Raw genomic sequence first — 15,572 nt, forward strand, 5'->3', positions numbered from 1 at the left:
TTTCTTCGCTTTAATCAGTATAATTCGTTGAAATAATCATTTGTTTGAGCAGGTGGTCCCAGGCAAACTTAATGCAACACTACCTTCTTGTTCAACCCCTACGATTCTCACATTTTCGGGCAATAATTGAGAGATGATATATCATTGATCATCCAGTCATAAAAGGCTTGATAACTGGAGAGCATTTGCCATTGACAACAATTTGAAAGTTGGAGATGCATGTGTGTTTGAACAACTGGAGTGCAACAATACTAGGCTAGTATTCAGAGTCCAAATTCTCAGAGGTGAAATCCCATCTGAATTTCTAGATAAGCTAGATGGTGATAGTATAGATGCACCAGTTGTTCTCGAATAATATATGTCGTATTGCCTTTTACTAGATGTTGTCAATTTCTCAAATGAGATTACTTTCTGGAGCTAATATGATTTGAATTTTATGGTGTCATTTGACACGATACTTTAGTAACATGGGTATCTGTTATTGCTCGGATACCTTTAAAGAACGTAATTTAGTAGCAAACTTTCTAACATTTGTCTTAAATGATTTTGTACCATTCAATTGACATGCTGCTCAAAATGCATCAAATAACCTGATGAAAAATTTATGAAAGTCTCATAATCTACTGTCTGTTTTCTGATGAGTGGGATTTAAAGCAAAAAACCTGAAAAATATAGAGACTTTAGTTACCTGTTTGTCTGTGCTAAGATGTGGGAGCCAATGAGCAAGTGAGTGAGAGAGATAGAGATAGAGGGTTATAGTGGTAAGGATAAGTCAAGTACATTTGCAAAACACAATAAGGAAGGATGATATGGCAGAGTACAATAATATGCAAGATATATGTCATTCAGTCCAATATACATAACTCAAATCCCAAATTTCTTCACAAATGTGTTAGTTTCATAATTCTTGACAAGAGCAAATAAGTATAGTAAAGTTATCTCTTGAGGTTTGAATATGTTATGTTATTCTAGTATCTTCATATCTAAGTAAATTCTATTTAAGCATCCCAATAGCATCAGAAATGCAAAATCATGTCCAAACTCCACTCTATATAAAAGATAGAAATTTAACTGACAATCATTTCACCATACCTTTATTAATAAAAATTCAAATAAACAAAGGAGCCAAATCAAATATACATTACCATGTCCAAATTAATAAATTTCCTAGTGAGCCTGATGATCTGCACCTATTTCACCTGCACATATCTACAAGGAAATAAACTAAATTAATAGGTTTACATTTACCCATTTGCCCATTGTCTACTCTAAGACTTGGAAATCATTAAAGGGGTAGTGCAATAAAATGAAGTTAAACTCCCGATTGAATCTCTTCCTCCACATATCTTAACAACACATCTTCTTTGCAAGTTTCATATTTAAATGATGAACCAAACTTACATGTGATTCAATCAATGACAACATATAAATAATATAAGTATAATATAAGTCATGAAATCAACAAGCTATAAGTTATAACTGTAACTAGTATGGTATAAGGCTTGTTTCAGTAAATCAAAATTGTGAGAGAGGACGCATTTCCAATAAGTAAGTGCACTCAAGTCCTATTTAGTCTTATTCAAGCCTTTGCACTTGAAGTCCTAGTACAAATTTTTTTCTTTTTCTTTTCCTTTTCTAAAAGGATGTTTGTATAGCGGCTTTCACACTATAAGGGCGGTAGCCCTCTCCATTGGAAGTTAAGTGCGCACCTACTCTAATAGTAGCTTTCACATAATACCTAATGGGTAGTCATCTCCATGTTTATTAAAATGGTGTACTAGCTTCACAATGTAGGAAACCGTTAGTGTGGTAACTTTCACTTTATTAGTGTGGTAGCCATCTCTATTGGAAGTGAAGCATATACACCTACCTACCTCAACATTAGCTTTCACTCAACCTTAATAGGTAGCCTTCTAATTTATTGTGCATACCTATTTTCACACCATTAGAGTGGTAGCCCTCTCTATTAGAGATTTAAGTGTGTACCCACCTCCATGGCAGCTTCACATGTCCCTTACATGCATCCATCTCTATACATAAACCTTATTTAAAACGTAACATTAGTGGTCAATCTAGAATCATTATTTTACAAGTGTTGGAAGGGTTTAAAGTCTTTTACAAGTAAGTATAAATAATATACGTATAATATGAGTCATGAAATCAACAAGCTATAAGTTATAACTGTAACTAGTATGGTATAGGGCTTGTTTCAATCAATGAAAATTGTGAGAGGGGACACATTTCCAATAAATAAGTACACTCAAGTCCTATTTAGTCTTATTCAAGCATCTACACTTGAAGTCCCAATATAAAGTTTTTTTTTTTTTTTTCCATTTATGAAAGGATGTTTGTATAGTGGCTTTCACACTATAAGGGCGGTAGCCCTCTCCATTGGAAGTTAAGTGCGCACCTACTCTAATAGTAGCTTTCACACAATCCCCAATGGGTAGCCCTCTCCATGTTTACTAAAATGGTATACTAGCTTCACAATGTAGAAAACCGTTAATGTGGTAGCTTTCACTCAACCTTAATAGGTAGCCTTCTCCTAATTTATTGTGCATACTTATTTTCACACCATTAGGGTGGTAGCCCTTTGTATTAGAGATTAAGTGTGTACCCAGCTCCATGGCAGTTTCACACGTCCCCTACATGCAACCATCTCTATACATAAACCTTATTTAAAACGTAACATTAGTGGTCAATCTAGAGTCATAATTTTGCAAGTGTTGGAAGGGTTTAGAGTCTTTGTTGTTTGGATGCACAAGCTCATTACTAAAGTAGTTCTTAAGCTCGTTGATTCCAAGTGTTTAATGGAATTTTTGTAATGTTGTTAGAGACCTTAAGAAATAAATTTATAAAAAAAACTAACAAACTATGTCCAACCAACCATGAGTAGAAACATCAACACAAAAAAGAAACAAGAAACACATAAAAACTCATATGCCAGTGCTAAACACAGAAAAACAATGCTCAAGAACTGTCCACTTTCCCCCCAAACTGAGCATACGACGAAGTTCCTTCGTCGCACACTTAGTACTGGACTCAATATTGAGCATACGACATAGAGTCTTGGTCACATCACCCTTGGTCCTAAGCCCAGCCGAAGATGTCGACTCCACCGCCACAACATGCATAAGTCTCGCATAAGATCGTGGAGATGACAAGTCTTGATCTTCTTACTCAAACCATGTTTTCCAACTTGAACCATGCACCTCCCCACTAACTCACTTAAGCACATATATGATACAGCTTTCATTACTTCCACTGATGTAGATGATATAAAACCTTCTGCCATCCATAGTTTAGTCAATGTACTCACCGGTTTTTCATAATCTTCCGGAAAATGGGCTAAGTAGAGAAAACATAGTTTTAAGTAATAAGGTAAGTTATCATAACTCAATTCCAATAACCATGATACCCCTTCATATCCTTCACCTTTGTAATCGGGCCCAAGGTCTGTGCCTCTCCTTATATATGCATAAACATTCTTATGCACCGTATTCCACTCATCAACTGTATCTTTTCTAGCTAGAAGTCATGCAAGCACTGTGATGGCTAGTGGCAAACCTTTGCAATGTTGAAGCATCTTTGTTCCTAGCTCTTTCTTATGTTCATAAATTTTATGGTCTGAGAAACAATATTAAGATCAGATACATGTGTTCAGTTGACGAAAAGTATACAAAACAAATTATCCCATAAGTTTATGAAGTGACTTCTTTGTTGCGAGTAGTGAGTAAAGTTCGACTCTCAGTTTCCTCATTCATTGGAAATCCAACTTGCAACGAGCTCCGCGCATGACTGGTCCAAATGTCATCAAGCACCACCAAACATTTCCTCTCTCTTTGCGTATTCCAAAGCCTCTCTGCTATTTGATCAGTCTTTAGTTTTGCAATTTCTTCTCTTTGGTAATTGGTAGGAAAATGAGTTTAGTCAGAATTTCTTTCAAAACTTCCCATGCTTGGCATTGTTGAGAGATACACACCTAAGCAAAACAATCAAAATGACGCTTTTTGGAAAGAGGAGACAAACAATTACTTCTTTTTCCCTTTAAATAATAAAATAAGAAAAGATAAAAACAAAATTTAGCATACCATTTATCCCGGACGGTTTGGTAAAATAGTTGTTATAATAACACACTGCACATGTTGGATTTTGTAAAAATCCTCTCCTCCTTCCCCAGGCCGGCAACATAATTTAGGACGCATCCCTCTGATGGTTAATTTCTTGAGGGTAGTAATATATTGGAGCCCATCTGGAACTGCCTCAAATTCTAAGCAAAACGCAATGTGCAATCTGCAGAGACTAAGCATGGCTCCTTTCTCCACCTTCCATTCTTTTAACTCCCTCAAGGGGGTAAGAGAAAGAAATTCAAGAAATGGAAAGCCACTTTTTCAGCAAATAAGAGGTCCCCGAAAAGTCACAAGCATATTCCAATTATCAAGGAAAAGCATTCTCAAGCTTGACAGCTTCTCTAATACTTTTATGTGGTCGTCCTTGAGATTTCCAAATCCACTCAGTGTAAGCTTTGTGAGGTTTGTAAGTCACAGGAGGTCTTCTCTGGTAACTTTGTGATATGTCCGAATAGTCGTAGCTTGTATATATTAGGACATCTTAATACCATGTTCCATGGTATTGGTACACCCTTAAAACCAGAAACCATCGATAGAGACTTAAGATGCTTAAATATGATGTTTGTCCCTTTCTCCTTTTTTTTCCCCTCCGTCAAATGTGATAACTCCCAATTTTCTAAGGTTGGTTAGTTTAACAAAATCATCTAGATTAGATGATGCCTGAATACCAATATTGACTATCGTATGCAAATTCACTGCCTCAGTTGCAAATAACAAACATTTCTCTCTTGCACTCTGATATTCGGGTAAATATATATGTCTCAATTTTTCCATCTTGGAAAACACATTTCGATTTGGAATTTTCATCCTCAAATTTCTGTTATGTAAATCTTGAGTCTGCAAACATACCAAATTTGCTATAGATGAAGGCACCGCTAGAATATTACTATCCTTTACACTTAAAAAGCTTAAGTGCACTAGATTCCCAATTTCACCCGGTAGCTTTCCAACATCCATACCTTCAAACTTCAAAACTCTAAGCAATCTGAAGTCCCTTAATAGTGACCGTAATACCTTTGAGTTCCAGTAGTAGTATGTTGAGACAAAATATAACAAAGACCTAACATGTCCATAATTTTCATCTCTCCCCGGACAATATACCTCAATCATTTTGATGGAAAGTCTTCAAACTCTATCGTTTGGTGTTTGCTTGATCTCCACAACTGTAGAATAATTAATAATATGGAGAGAGTTCTCCTCTTTTGCCTTTAACATGCATAAGTCTCGCATAAGATCGTGGAGATGACAAGTCTTGATCTTCTTACTCGAACCATGTTTTCCAACTTGAACCATGCACCTCCCTACTAACGCACTTAAGCACATATATGATACATCTTCCATTAATTCCACTGATGTCGATGATATAAAACCTTCTGCCATCCATAGTTTAGTCAATGTACACACCGGTTTTTCATAATCTTTCGGAAAATGGGCTAAGTAGAGAAAACATAGTTTTAAGTAACAAGGTAAGTTATCGTAACTCAATTCCAATAACCATGATACCCCTTCATATCCTCACCTTTGTAATCGAGCCCAAGGTCTATGCCTCTTCTTATATATGCATAAACATTCTTATGCACTGTATTCCACTCATCAACTGTATCTTTTCTAGCTAGAAGTCATGCAAGCACTGTGATGGCTAGTGGCAAACCTTTGCAATGTTGAAGCATCTCTGTTCCTAGCTCTTTCTTATGTTCATAAATTTTATGGTCTAAGAAACAATATTAAGATCAGATACATGTGTTCAATTGATGAAAAGTATACAAAACAAATTATCCCATAAGTTTCTTATTTTTCTTCGGGCTACAACTTTGATTTGTGTTGGTCCGTTATGTGGGCCCTAATTTATTTGGATATTAAGTGAGAGATTTGTTGTTAGGTACACGTTCTTTCTATCAAAGAAAAGTAATTTCTAGAGCATAGGTTTTGATTTGAGTATATTTTCTGAATATAAATATTGTAATAATACATATGTGTTGTGATAATAATACTGATATCTTCATATAGAGGCGTTTTGAATATTCTATAGTAGAATTTTCTTAGAGTGACAAAGAAAAAGTTAGTTGACACACTGAATTGATAAACGAGAAAAGTAGAGATAAAAGGTTTGTGTGAGAACATGCGTGTATCTTCTGTTCTAAATACTGCTATCTTCTCAAATAGTTCCCAGCTTTCATCATCATTCAACGACTGTGGTTCGAAGAGGAAACCATTTTTGTCTCTATACGAAGTGACTTCTTTGTTGCGAGTAGTGAGTAAAGTTCGACTCTCAGTTTCCTCATTCATTGGAAATCCAACTTGAAACGAGCTCCGCGCATGACTAGTCCAAATGTCATCAAGCACCACCAAACATTTCCTCTCTCTTTGCGTATTCCAAAGCCTCTCTGCTATTTGATCAGTCTTTAGTTTTGCAATTTCTTCTCTTTGGTAATTGGTAGGAAAATGAGTTTAGTCAGAATTTCTTTCAAAACTTCCCATGCTTGGCATTGTTGAGAGATACACACCTAAGCAAAACAATCAAAATGACGCTTTTTGGAAAGAGGAGACAAACAATTACTTCTTTTTCCCTTTAAATAATAAAATAAGAAAAGATAAAAACAAAATTTAGCATACCATTTATCCCGGACGGTTTGGTAAAATAGTTGTTATAATAACACACTGCACATGTTGGATTTTGTAAAAATCCTCTCCTCCTTCCCCAGGCCGGCAACATAATTTAGGACGCATCCCTCTGATGGTTAATTTCTTGAGGGTAGTAATATATTGAAGCCCATCTGGAACTGCCTCAAATTCTAAGCAAAATGCAATGTGCAATCTGCAGAGACTAAGCATGGCTCCTTTCTCCACCTTCCATTCTTTTAACTCCCTCAAGGGGGTAAGAGAAAGAAATTCAAGAAATGGAAAGCCACCTTTTCAGCAAATAAGAGGTCCCCGAAAAGTCACAAGCATATTCCAATTATCAAGGAAAAGCATTCTCAAGCTTGACAGCTTCTCTAATACTTTTATGTGGTCGTCCTTGAGATTTCCAAATCCACTCAGTGTAAGCTTTGTGAGGTTTGTAAGTCACAGGAGGTCTTCTCTGGTAACTTTGTGATATGTCCGAATAGTCGTAGCTTGTATATATTAGGACATCTTAATACCATGTTCCATGGTATTGGTACACCCTTAAAACCAGAAACCATCGATAGAGACTTAAGATGCTTAAATATGATGTTTGTCCCTTTCTCCTTTTTTTTCCCCTCCGTCAAATGTGATAACTCCCAATTTTCTAAGGTTGGTTAGTTTAACAAAATCATCTAGATTAGATGATGCCTGAATACCAATATTGACTATCGTATGCAAATTCACTGCCTCAGTTGCAAATAACAAACATTTCTCTCTTGCACTCTGATATTCGGGTAAATATATATGTCTCAATTTTTCCATCTTGGAAAACACATTTCGATTTGGAATTTTCATCCTCAAATTTCTGTTATGTAAATCTTGAGTCTGCAAACATACCAAATTTGCTATAGATGATGGCACCGCTAGAATATTACTATCCTTTACACTTAAAAAGCTTAAGTGCACTAGATTCCCAATTTCACCCGGTAGCTTTCCAACATCCATACCTTCAAACTTCAAAACTCTAAGCAATCTGAAGTCCCTTAATAGTGACCGTAATACCTTTGAGTTCCAGTAGTAGTATGTTGAGACAAAATATAACAAAGACCTAACATGTCCATAATTTTCATCTCTCCCCGGACAATATACCTCAATCATTTTGATGGAAAGTCTTCAAACTCTATCGTTTGGTGTTTGCTTGATCTCCACAACTGCAGAATAATTAATAATATGGAGAGAGTTCTCCTCTTTTGCCTTTAACATGCATAAGTCTCGCATAAGATCGTGGAGATGACAAGTCTTGATCTTCTTACTCGAACCATGTTTTCCAACTTGAACCATGCACCTCCCTACTAACGCACTTAAGCACATATATGATACATCTTCCATTAATTCCACTGATGTCGATGATATAAAACCTTCTGCCATCCATAGTTTAGTCAATGTACACACCGGTTTTTCATAATCTTTCGGAAAATGGGCTAAGTAGAGAAAACATAGTTTTAAGTAACAAGGTAAGTTATCGTAACTCAATTCCAATAACCATGATACCCCTTCATATCCTCACCTTTGTAATCGAGCCCAAGGTCTATGCCTCTTCTTATATATGCATAAACATTCTTATGCACTGTATTCCACTCATCAACTGTATCTTTTCTAGCTAGAAGTCATGCAAGCACTGTGATGGCTAGTGGCAAACCTTTGCAATGTTGAAGCATCTTTGTTCCTAGCTCTTTCTTATGTTCATAAATTTTATGGTCTAAGAAACAATATTAAGATCAGATACATGTGTTCAATTGACGAAAAGTATACAAAACAAATTATCCCATAAGTTTCTTATTTTTCTTCGGGCTACAACTTTGATTTGTGTTGGTCCGTTATGTGGGCCCTGATTTATTTGGATATTAAGTGAGAGATTTGTTGTTAGGTACACATTCTTTCTATCGAAGAAAAATAATTTCTAGAGCATAGGTTTTGATTTGAGTATATTTTCTGAATATAAATATTGTAATAATACATATGTGTTGTGATAATAAAACTAATATCTTCATGTAGAGGCGTTTTGAATATTCTATAGTAGAATTTTCTTAGAGTGACAAAGAAAAAGTTAGTTGACACACTAAATTGATAAACGAGAAAAGTAGAGATAAAAGGTTTGTGTGAGAACATACTTGTATCTTCCGTTCCAAACATTGATGTCTTCTCAAATAGTTCCCAGCTTTCATCATCATTCAATGACTGTGGTTCGAAGAGGAAACCATTTTTTTTTTGCATGCGAAGCGACTTCTTGTTGGGAGTAGTGAGTTAAATTTGACTCTTAGTTTCCTCATTCATTAGAAATCCAGCTTGCAAAAAGCTCCACGTATCACTGATCCAAATGTCATCAAGCACCACCAAACATTTCCTCTTTCTTTGCGTATTCCAAAGCCTCTCTGCTATTGGATTAATCTCCAGTTTTGTAGTTTCTTGTCTTTGCTCATTGGTAGGAGAAATGAGTTTAGTTAGAATTTCTTCCAAAATTTTCCTTGCTTGGCATTGTTGAGAGATACACACCTAGGCAAAGCAATCGAAATGACGCTTAACATCACCATGATGATAAACTTGTTTTGCAAGAGTGGTTTTACCCAACCCGCCCATCCCGCAAATAGAAACAAGTCGGAGGCCTTTTTCTTTGATCAAATGCGTAGCCAATATCTCTGTTCCAAGGGCTAAACCAACCACATGAGGGTCAACAATATGAGGATAAGCTATCCTCCATTCCTGTTGCCTCTTGAAAAAAGTGTCACCTCCACTCTCTCTTGTTTGGTGTAGGTTTAAACTTGGCAAAATCGAACTCAATTGTGAAATTTTGGTTGTAATTTTCTCAATTTCTGAGCCAATCTGATGAAGATTAACTCCTTTTATAAAGATGCCAGTACACCTTGTCAAAACATTTGGTTTCCTCTTGAGAACCACTTTTAAGAAAAAAGTTTCGATGACATCCTCAAGATCATAAGTAGCATCTCTAACACTTGCCACCCAAATATGTATTGCTTCATTTTGTCCTTGTCTTGCGTCTGCGTCTTTCAAGTAGCCTTGCATGATTTGTAGCTGGGTTTGTCCAATCTCAATCTCATAACCCACTCCATCCAAGAATTTCAATTCCTGAATGATAGGGCTGTTGAGCCCTTGAACCACTATTGAAACAACACCCTCGGCCATAGTAGCAGCTTTTCTTTTTTCTTTTGTTTTTTCAGATTGATAAAATAATCTTACCAATAGAGAAGTCTCAATTCCGTTCATATAGGAAGTAGCAGAAGTGCAGAAGTGCAAAAGTCAACCAAGTCTCCGCCTGTTGGTGAGTCCTTACTTAGTTAGGATTTTGGTTCCTTATTTAGTTAGAATTTTAATTACTTACCAATTATTATTTAGTCCTATTGTAATTTAGATATATTTCCTATTTTATTTAGGGTTAACACATCTTTGTACTTGTATAAATACCTTCATATTGGAGAAGAATATGAGCAAATATGAGCATATCTGAATATTTGCCCTACTTTGTTTGACATGGTATCAGAGACAGGTTCCTAACCTGTGATAACCTCTGCCAAATTGAGAGTTGTTGGCCCTCATCATTCCTAACCCATCATGGGTCTTCATCTTGTATAGTCACCATCTTTTGTTCATCCTCTCATATGTGTTTTAACCACACCTAGCCTTCACATGCTTCTTTGCTATTGTAACAAAATTTTTATTTTTCATCTTTGTATGCCAGATGGTCTTTCTTAATGTCTCAGCTTCTTATCTTTGAAACTTCATAACAAGTCTCTTTACTCCGTGAGCCTCGTCACCGCTCAGTGAGCCGTTGCTTTCCTCCATAAGCCTCGTCATTGCTCACGGAGCCATTGCTTTCCTCCACGAGCCTCGTTACGCTCGCCGGGCCTTTCTTTTGACTGTTATGCCGGTCTCTGTCTTCTTCGGCTGCTCTCTTGAGTTGCCTTTCTGCTTCTTAGTTTGAGCACCTTATCTTTGTCTTTGTCTCTATTCATGATTTATTGGGTTTCCTCCCTTACTATTCTCCTTATATGAAGTTTTTTCTTCATGGGACAGCTGTATGCTACCACCTTCCTCTCTTGCATTTGTTTCTGCTACGAGACTGGCATGTTTGAGTCTCTTTACTATTATTTCAATTTCTCTTCTTCCAAATCTCGACCCTTTACCAATGTCGGATTTGATGGGGAGATAGATGCAACTTTATTTGGGTGCTGCAACTTTATTTTTTGGTGTTGCTTTCTCCAACTCTCGACTCTCATACATTGTCGGATTTGAGGGGGAGTGACACCGCTTCTCATCTATTACGCTGCAATTCAGCTACCTATCTGCCATGGCTGATTCTTCTACATCTGAGCATCAGTCAACTTCTGTTTCTTAAGTGCCACTTTTCTTATGGTTCCGACAACCCCTTCTGTTCAAGGAGAGAGGGGGAGTGAAGAGAAGTTGTCTTTGCGATAATGGAAGTATTTGTCATTGTTGTTGCTGCTGACTACTATGTCCTTTGCTGGTGCCAGTATAGTTGCTCATACCTGTTGGGTCTCTTGCTAGGGACAATGTTATTGCTCCTGCCTATTATGACTCTTGCTAGGGACAGTGTTGATTACTATTGATGATGCATGTTATGTCCCTGCCTTGTTGCTCTTACTGGTGCCAATGCCTTGTATTGCTATTGTTGGTACCAGTATTGTTGCTCCTGCCTGTTATGGTGCCAATATTGTTGCTCATGCCTTTGCTAGTGTGTTTTCGTTATGGTCACACTCGTTGACCTTGCCTTTGCTCTTGACTTTCTTTGCCTTACCTTACCTTATTTCTTTAAGGTTTTGCTTTACCTTGCCTTACCCTATTTTTTAAGGTTTGGTTTCTGCCATACCTATTGCCATGCTCACAGGGTTCCTGTGTTCTGCCTTATCTATTGTCGTGCTTACAGGGTTTCAGTATTCGCCTTATCTATCGTGCTCACAAGGTTTCGTATTCTGCCTTACCTACTGTCGTGCACACATGGTGTTTGTGTTCTGTCTTATCTACTGTCGTGCTCACAAGGTTTCTGTGTTCTTCTATGTGCCCTATTTTTTAGGGTTTGCTCTTGTATTTCCACTGCGAACTTTGCTTTAGTTTGTCACCTGTTTCACTCATGATTGACGAAAAGACCTTCTCTATAATTGGTGCTTCTCAAGTATGGTGTTTTGTGACTCGCTTGTCAAGTTGGGTGTGCGAAATATCTTTGCCCCAACTTAAGGGAGAGTGTTGGTGAGTCCTTACTTAGTTAGGATTTTGGTTCCTCATTTAGTTAGAATTTTAGTTACTTACCAATTATTATTTAGTCCTATTGTAATAGAGATTTATTTCCTATTGTAATTTAGATATATTTCCTATTTTATTTAGGGTTAACACATCTTTGTACTTGTATAAATACTTTCATATTGGAGAAGAATATGAGCAAATATAAGTATATATGAATATTTGCCCTACTTCGTTTCACTCGCCCTACCCTGTCCCATAATTATTCTGATATTTCCACAATCAATGCCAGCTTTGAAAAGCATCCTATTCCAGCTTTGAAAAGTAGCAGAAGTGCTCACCTGAGGACCAAATTTTGAGGGACTATGAGTGCCAAACACGTCATCCATTGGATTAACTAAAATGATTCTGAAACAGGAGATAAAAAGGAAGAGGGAAGCAAAATGGGTTTTGTTGGACTTTTAAAGCTACTATATAAACACCGTTGGATTAATCCAACGGGTGAGATGTGTTTGGCTCTCAGAGTCCCTCAAAATTTGGTCCTCGGTCGAGCACTTCCGTTGAAAGTAGAGCTTAATCTCATACAATCACTTTTTGAGACAAAGCGACTATACATTATCTCACCATTCAAGCCTCATGCAAGTTGTACCATTTTATTCTGTAAAAAGAGACTATGCAGTTTGGTCGAAACTCTGTATTTTTTACCATTCGTTGCCCTACACTCCCACACTACACCACCCTGTAAATTTCTTCTTTGTGTCCCATCCTTTTCTATTTATTTGGAGAGATAATAGTTGACATGGTTTTCAATCTCGTTTTTTGTTTTTTTGTTTTTATTTTAATAAGTAGCTCAATAAATGAATGAAAAATAAATAAGTCTAGTCAATAAATTGTTTGGCAACCGTCAATATTGCTTCAGTTGCATGGTTCATGGGGAAGGAGGCTAGGAGATGGAAAATCAATTGCTTTCCCATGTTTGGTAAGTTCAGGCATGGGAAATGGTTGCCTAGAATATGGGGAAATAAGGGAAAAATGTAATCCTCCTCGTTTTCCCTTTTCATGGAAAACTATGGAAAAATGGGCCAACATTAATTGCATGTTTTTCATGACCATTTTGTCCCAATTAAGAATTTAAAATTACAATATATCATTAAAAGCATTCTATTTAATTTAATATAATATATGTATAATTGAAAAATTATACAAAATTTATTTTTCATTCCTACTCAAAACAAACATTAAAAAGTAAATAAAATGATATGTGCCGGTTACTTTCCAAGCATTATCTAACATGGGAAAAGAATCTTCAATTTCTCATTACTTGATAAATGACATGGGAAGTAATTTCCCCTCAAATTCATTCCGTAAACCAAATGAAATCTTGTCTAGTTTTTCTAAGTCACGAGTATGTCATTGATTGACAGTGACATAAAGAAAATAGTGATAGATGCAATATTTTTCCTTTGGGTTGTTTTTCTTGATTCTTGTTTCTTTTGTGGGTTTGATGATTTTCACATTTAAAGGTAAGAAATAGAAAATAAAAGAGAGCTCATTTTCCCACTCTTCTTGAATGTCTAGCTAGAAGTCATGCCAACTTCATCGCAATTCTTACTCGATTATGCTCAATTATTTATTAAATAATAACCTGGTCCCAATTTTTATTTGGGAATGGGAAATTCCAATTCGGGATTCAGCTATTAGCGTAAATGCTCTTAAATGTTCAGAGCTGCAAGACCCAGTAAAAAATAAATAGTTGTTCATTGGAGTAATGCAATTTGTTTTCTTTCAGCTTTGTGTTTTGTGTTGGTAAATTAATTTTGTGCATGTGTACAAAAAAAAAAGATGAAAGGAATTTGTATGAGCATCATGTGTAAATTAGAGAGATTAACTATCATGTTTAAAATATAGGGGAGGTTTATGACAGCATGCAATAGAAATAGTATGTTATTATAAATCAGTAAAGGTTGTAGAAGAAGAGATTTTCTTTATCTCTTCCAGCCGAAAGCAGCCCATATCTCGTTTTTATTTTAAAAGAAGAATAATCATACTCTTACCACATATGTATATCATATTTCCATACTACTTTATGTGGCAGATGAGGTGGACAGCCATATCAATTAAAATTATTTAATATTCTCTTTTATTTTATGATTTATTAACACTTAAAAAAAACTATTAATTAAAATTTCTTTATTAAAATACACTTAATTGATTTAATTGATGTGGCATATGACATGGACATGGCATATCATTTAGTATAGAAATATAGGATAAAAATGTGGTAAATGTAACATTACTATTTTTATGAAATGAAAAGGAGAAAATGAATTTGCTTTTTCAAGATATTAACACGACCAATTGAATTAGCTAAATTTTCCATAATATATTTTTTCTTTTCTGGGTGATAAAATAGAAGCGTTGAGTTATTTTTGAGGACTAACCAGTGACGGTGAAGACTGAATAAAACCGAAAGAGACTGAAAGATGGCAGACCTTTGATAGGATTTTTAGTACCTGCGCAAACAGGGTTAAAATCACTGAAAATACTTGCAATAATACAAGGTAATTGTAGTATAAATGCTCATGCAAGGTCGTTGTCCCCAAAGATTGTTTGACTAATCTGTAATTAAACTAACTCTTAATTAATAACTAAAATAGATTTTATCAAAGATTTGAAGTTTATGAATTTGAAAAGATTAAGCTAACAGTAAAAGAAATCTGAAAGTTGGGAAATAATAATAGCAAAGAAGAAAAACGATTTCTTTTTAAAGACTAATAATTTAGAGAAAACTAGGATTTAGCCAACACCGTCGCAATCCTATGCAATTCTATCAATTACTTATGAATTTCCACATAAATGCTTTGAAGGTTAGGTTTTCCTAATGCATATTTTCCTTGTGATGTTCAAGCGAAAACGTATATCTAACATGCAATCCGTCTGTGATGTTCAGATCAAATATGAACATGCAAGACTCATTAAGCTTTGTGAAAACCCTTTGAAAAACCATGCAACCCTTAAGAGCGTGATGTTCGCCTTAAGTGAACTTACAATTACTAATCACAAGAAGCCCTCTTCAATTTCAGGGTGATGTTCCAACAGAAATTGCATCAAATTACTTGTCTACATATCCTAATGGTGATCAATCATTAAAATAGATAGATAGTTTTAAACACAGTGATTAATAATTCAAAGCAAACATGCATCCATTCATAAGCAAGTTAATAAAACTACATATTCATGCTAAGGCTTACGGCCTCACCCTAGCAAAAGGAATTAATTACACATAATCATAATTGAAAAATAATAAAATATCATTCGAATGAGTAAGAATGAAAACACCTGAAAGTAGCGAAAATTCAAAACCCTAGCAATTGCTCCCAAAGCCAAAAAGAAGTTCTAAAAGGAGATCCCTAAATTGCTGTGAAAAGGAGCTTAAATACCTCCTAAAACCTAGCTACCCAATCCCCACAAGGAAACTAAGTTAAAGTAGAATAAGACTATGAAATAAAGTCCAAATTGGATTAGGAGAATCTGCCCATAATCTGCCCAGCCATGTTTTAGTCTCAA

General features: G+C 35.7%; 1 protein-coding gene and 2 pseudogenes across 2 annotated transcripts in view; 1 reads left to right on the plus strand and 2 right to left on the minus strand.

The window, feature by feature from the left end:
* LOC103331321 (uncharacterized) overlaps window positions 1-15,572 on the plus strand; it is a 41,620-nt gene that overhangs the window by 22,894 nt on the left and 3,154 nt on the right. The window lies entirely within an intron of this gene.
* LOC103331322 (putative disease resistance RPP8-like protein 2) lies at window positions 3,163-4,660 on the minus strand (annotated as a pseudogene). The gene is made up of 2 exons (XR_016126683.1): window positions 4,092-4,660; window positions 3,163-3,982 (listed from the first exon to the last, which is right to left on the minus strand). The product of XR_016126683.1 is annotated as a putative disease resistance RPP8-like protein 2 (transcript).
* On the minus strand, window positions 4,680-7,892 carry LOC148917060 (putative disease resistance protein At1g50180; annotated as a pseudogene).

This window comes from Prunus mume, linkage group LG5 (assembly GCF_029339155.1).
Source record: "Prunus mume cultivar Tortuosa linkage group LG5, ASM2933915v1, whole genome shotgun sequence".
NCBI lineage: Eukaryota > Viridiplantae > Streptophyta > Magnoliopsida > Rosales > Rosaceae > Prunus > Prunus mume.